Source organism: Oncorhynchus masou, chromosome 28 (genome assembly GCF_036934945.1).
Source record: "Oncorhynchus masou masou isolate Uvic2021 chromosome 28, UVic_Omas_1.1, whole genome shotgun sequence".
In the NCBI taxonomy this organism is placed as follows: Eukaryota; Metazoa; Chordata; class Actinopteri; order Salmoniformes; family Salmonidae; genus Oncorhynchus; species Oncorhynchus masou.
Window position 1 is genome coordinate 72,191,338 of NC_088239.1, and position 6,166 is coordinate 72,197,503.

Below are 6,166 nucleotides of genomic sequence, written 5' to 3' on the forward strand. Positions count from 1 at the left end.
CAACGATAGACAGCTTCCTCTGATTGGGAACCACACACACACACACACACACACACACACACACACACACACACACACACACACACACACACACACACACACACACACACACACACACACACACACACACACACACACACACACACACACACACACACACACACGGCCAAAACGAAGAAATAGAAAACATAGACTTTCCCACCCGAGTCACACCCTGACCTAACCAAACATAGAGAATAAAAAGGATCTCTATTGTCAGGGCGTGACAAGTGGCTAGATGTGCTAAGCTTATAGAGACATACCCCAAGAGACTTGCAGCTGTAATTGCTGCAAAAGGTGGCTCTACAAAGTACTGATTTTGGGGGAGATGAATAGCTATGCACGCTCAAGTTTTTTTTGTTTGTCTCATTTCTTGTTTGTTTCATAATAAAAAACATTTTGCATCTTCAAAGTGCAAGGCATGTTGTGTAAATCAAATGATACAAACACCTCCCCAAAAATCTATTTTTAATTCCAGGTTGTAAGGCAACAAAAGAAAAAAAATGCCAAGGGGGGTGGATACTTTCGCAAGCCACTGTATGTTTGGATCCTGATGAGTCATTCACTCAGAATCAGTCAGTTGCCATACCCACTGTGTGTCTGTGTGCGTGTGCATTCGCGTATGTGTGCAGTGTGCGTTTGTGCGTGTAACGTTTCACATTTGTCATGAATAAACATGTTACTATATTCCAACAAGTTCTTTGAATAACGTTTGATTGTAGGTCAATCATTCTTCACTTTTAATGACTAAAATATGTGTCTCTCAGAGTAAATTGTCATACATCCCACTGGGGGTTACTAGTTCAACGCTCTAACCACTAGGCTACCTGCCGCCCCACATTAGGCTGTCAATCATGTCCAATCACCATGTCCATGTTTCAAAAGCCAGCCATGAATAACTTCTTATTCTTTGGAAGAAGGATACAGGGTGCGACGCTATTTGGTTGACTCAGCCAACCACCTGGGAAAAAAGAGCAACGTCCAGACAGTCTGCGATCGAGACAGAAGCTGGGGAACAATATTATGTTCCTCAACCACAATATTATGTTCCTTAACTTGTTTATGCAATTAGCATCTTAAATGATCTGCTATCTGTTGTGATTTCTTGTGGACTGCATATTACCTGATATAATTCTGAATATATCACATCCCACGAGGCACAGACATCTATTCCACATTGATTCTACATCATTTAATTGAAACGAGGTGGAAACAACGTTGATTCTACCAGTGTGTGCCCAGAACCGAAAGGTTGTTCTGCCCCTGAACAAGGCAGTTAACCCACTGTTCCTAGGCCGTCATTGAAAATAAGAATTTGTTCTCAGCTGACCTGTCTAGTTAAATAAAGGTAAAAACATTTTTAAACGAGAGTAAAAGAGTGCCATGCTCTACCAATTGAGTCATACAGGACCACAATGTAAAGATATTTCAGTTTCAGGTGGGTGCAGCATATAATCAAGATTGAGATGGCAATAATTGAAAGATATTTACTACAGAGCAGGTGCTCAACGTTCTATATAGCCATGTTGTTCAGCATTGTGTCGAACATGTTTCGTTTTGCTGCTGTCTTAAGCTGCTCTACCTCTTCTTTCTGACTGCCTTAATCAGTGGAATTGAACTGGACAGCCACAGATGTGGGTGGCATCATTTTTTAAGGGAAACCTGTTGGTTTTGCTGCTAATTTTCCTGCAGGATTTAGAAGAAAATAGAAATATGTATGTACGTTGAGTTTGAAATGGAAAGTGAAACCATGACCCACACATATAAAAGCAACTGTCCTACTCTCATCAATAGCACACACTGCAAATAAATATGAGGACAGCAACTTTTATCATGTTTTGTGCCACAATCTTTGGAGCTGGACTTGCTCATTCCCCTGGCAAGTAGGCTATTTCATTTGTATATTTCCCATTGTAACTTTATTTCATGTGTTTGATAAAGAAATTATCTTCCTATTATTTTATTACATATGTACAAAAGGCACATTTTGCATATAGATCATGTAAAACCTGATAAATGAATAGGAGATTCAGATGTTGAAAATCTGGTAATAACAATAACCTTCAGTTTTGGTTGTTGTTTTAATGATAGCGCTGTATCTCTTATCCTCTGTTCAATAGGAGGAGGATCTGAGAAATGTCAATGTAGGGGAAACTAATGCAGTCTGTGAGGATAAAACACACCCAGAAGTTACAGGGGTACCAAAAGACTGTATTTTGTGGAAAGACAGAACTTATGTGAGTATTACAAATGTATAAAATATGTATAATTATATTTAACACATTGTGTGTGGAAAGAAAATCCTCAGAAGTGAGACTAAACATCTTGTTTGTCTTTGTAATGTCACAATGAGGAACGGTAAGACAAAATGTCTGAACCCAGATGGCAAGCAAGGAAAAAAACTGCTGTCGGAAAAAAAGGTTCAATATTTTCACATGAACCTTTTCCTCAAATGAAACTTGCAATAAAAAATAGTTTTCCTAAAGTAAAACATTCCTAACTTGCATTTCAGAGCAGAGAAGCAACAGAAGAAGCCAAAAGGAGGTCAGGGAAGAAGAAACAAAATAATTAACATCCTTGAGTTTCGCTGAGTTGGTACAAAAATAGAAAATAGACTAGTCTGTTTTACTTTATTTACCTGTTTCTATGTTGTGTTTAGCCTCACTTCAGAATAGATTTTAGCACACTTGCGCTGAGGTAATAGATTTGTTACAAATGTGATTTGAAGCAAGCTGCCTTCATAAAGGTTCACCCATATCACAATCTGCTGTGTACTTGCATTAATAATGTAGATAGAAAAGTCGTAAAATCTATTATTTTAAATCCCAAAAATGATTTTGTAAGTATTTTTTAACTTTCTTGTGTATATGCACAGAGGGTGTTTGTTTGTTATCAGTTGTTGAGAAGTTTTTTTTATATATTTGTTTTCTGAATAAAATAATTTGAAGTCAAATTCAGCTATTTCTCTTTTCTGTTTGTTTCATTGCTCATTGTATAGCAGTAAGAAGAGGAGCTCAAATCATTACAATCACCTGATAATTGCTTTGATCAAAAAAGTGGCTATTTAAAAACAAAACAATTTTTAGTCTTTTTTTTTATTTCACCTTTATTTAACCAGGTAGGCAAGTTGAGAACAAGTTCTCATTTACAATTGCGACCTGGCCAAGATAAAGCCAAACATTTCGACACATACAACGACACAGAGTTACACATGGAGTAAAACAAACATACAGTCAATAATACAGTATAAACAAGTCTATATACGATGTGAGCAAATGAGGTAAGATAAGGGAGGTAAAGGCAAAAAAAGGCCATGGTGGCAAAGTAAATACAATATAGCAAGTAAAACACTGGAATGGTAGATTTGCAGTGGAAGAATGTGTAAAGTAGAAATAAAAAATAATGGGGTGCAAAGGAGCAAAATAAATAAATAAATACAGTAGGGGAACAGGTGCAGTAATCTATGAGCTGCTCTGACAGCTGGTGCTTAAAACTAGTGAGGGAGATAAGTGTTTCCAGTTTCCGAGATTCTTGTAGTTCGTTCCAGTCATTGGCAGCAGAGAACTGGAAGGAAAGGCGGCCAAAGGAAGAAGAGAGATAGAGAGAGAGGAAGAAAAGTGACCAGAGAGATATACCTGCTGGAGCGCGTGTTACAGGTGGATGCTGCTATGGTGACCAGCGGGCTGAGATAAGGGGGACTTTACCTAGCAGGGTCTTGTAGATGACCTGGAGCTAGTGGGTTTGGTGACGAGTATGAAGCGAGGGCCAGCCAACGAGAGCTTACAGGTCGCAGTGGTGGGTAGTATATGGGCCACCTATGGACAAATTCTAAAATCATGAACCTTCAAGGATAGTCTCAGAGTTATTGACCTCACTTTGGGAAATGCCCCAACATCCCGACTGGCGATATGGGGGCTGAACATCACCCCCAAGTCTACTGAGAGGGCTCTTAGAGCAGTGGTTCCTAAATGTGTATGGTAGACAGGTGAGAAGGGTATGGCACAGAAAATGAGTGGCAAGACCAGGGATCAAACCAATGCCATATGACATCCGGGGCGGCAGCACTAGTAGACTAGCCAACTGCACAGGCATGGATCATGTTGGAAAGAAAACAGTAGTAACCCTCTCCAGCCCACTCACACATGCTTGTTCTCTGACATTAGAGTTCTATGAAACTGGAAACGAGTCTTTAACAAAAGCAGAACCAGCAGGGCAGGCTCACTGGTAATCCCCATAGTTGCTCAATAGGCTATTGAGTTGACTGTTGATCACACACATATCCCATATAGTCACCTCTGAAATTATTGCCACTCTTGATAAACATTAGCAAAAAAGACTGACAGGGAAAAAGGTTGTATCCGTTAAGCCAACTTGTTTAAAGAGATAAGGTCCTCAAATAAATAAGCAACTAAACATTAACAAAACAGGTTCGTTCACATTGGGGGCTGAGCATGGAAATGAGAGATTGCAATGAAACGTTCTTTAAAGAGATAGTTCACCCAAATTACAAAGTGACATATTGGTTTCCTTAGTCTGTAATCAGTCTATGGACTTGCCTGGAAACCCAAGGTTGAATTGCATTGAATTCTACATTGGGCAAAATTATCGTTTGAATCAGGAACATTTTCTCTCATGAACTTTACAAGCCAGAATGTTGAATGAAATTATATTTGAATGTACTTTTCCGGTTGTCCGTGTAGTTGGTCCTTTTGACTGTAGGAATGAGAGACAATATATCCACTGGAATGTATAATTACATCAACTTTCAAAGTGCAGGTAGTGCGTTAGATTTCTATCACTTGAAACATGCGCAGAAAATATAAATATATGCAGGAGACGCATGGATACTTGGCGAGCTCGTGCACGTGTTCACATGGCTCTGGCTGTGCTTCAGGGGAAAACTAATGGCACTACCAGAAAAAACTATGCGAATACAGAATACACCCCCAAGTCCAGGAAAGTTTACAAGCCAAACAAGCCCAATAGGAATGATGAGTCAACCCTGGTGCTTTGCGAGGGGAAAAATAAGTCCATTGTTATATGGGTCAGATTGACCCGCACAGTTTAATAAACACATTCAAGACAGTCAAAGAATCAAGTAAAAACAGCCAAAACTATTTTGTCAGACCTTTCAGAAAGAAGAAATACAATAACATTTGATTTCAAAAACTCTATATTTAAGAACTATTTGTTAAACATATTTCCTTTCTCACAAGCATTTCATGTTTGGAGCTCAGGTCGGTATTGTGATGAAATGGAAGTGGAAAGACTATGTAACTATTGTGACCTTGAAGAAATAGAGAATGAAAATCATTTGATCCTCTATTGCCCTTTCTACCACGATATACACTTGCTCTTATTCCAGAAAGCCCACCAGATAAACTCTGACTTGACTAGTTAAATAAAAGTTCAAATACATTTTAAAAAATGTGGCGAATGATAACATATTTTTTTGTCCATTGTGTATTTCCGTTTGCGGAATATTTAGATAAAGCCTGGAATAAAAGAAAAAGGGCTACCTATAATTCAATTGTACAAATATTTAGCTTCTATGTGGTAAATGGCATGTGTGTATATAGATGGTGTAGAGGCTTGTCTCCCATATGAATCTTCTATGTGGTAAATGGCACGTGTGTATATAGATGGTGTAGAAGCTTGTCTCCATTATGAATCTTCTATGTGGTAAATGGCACGTGTGTATATAGATGGTGTAGAAGCTTGTCTCCATTATGAATCTTCTATGTGGTAAATGGCACGTGTGTATATAGATGGTGTATAGGCTTGTCTCCATTATGAATCTTCTCTTTGTTCCAGACTGGGTTCAAATGCCTTCTGTTTATTTTTTTCTACTTTTCTGTATTTATTTATCTGTATATGTGATATATGCATGTTCAGTATGTGTATATGTATGTGTAAAAACAGTTGAAGTCAGAAGTTTACATACAATTAGGTTGGAGCCAACTTGTTTTTCAACCACTCCACAAATTTCTTGTTAACAAACTATAGTTTTGTCAGGTTAGGACATCTACTTTGTGCATGACACAAGTCATTTTTCCAACTATTGTTTACAGACAGATTATTTCACTTATAATTCACTGTATCACAATTCCAGTGGGTCAGAGGTTTA

The 6,166-nt window shown here is 38.3% G+C and overlaps 1 long non-coding RNA gene across 1 annotated transcript; it reads left to right on the forward strand.

Annotated features, from left to right (window-relative positions):
- The first annotated feature begins 1,835 nt into the window (after positions 1-1,835).
- LOC135516917 (uncharacterized) lies at positions 1,836-2,996 on the forward strand. Its single transcript, XR_010451982.1, has 3 exons — positions 1,836-1,918; positions 2,160-2,276; positions 2,552-2,996. It is a non-coding gene; the product is annotated as an uncharacterized LOC135516917 (long non-coding RNA).
- Positions 2,997-6,166: the final 3,170 nt, after the last annotated feature.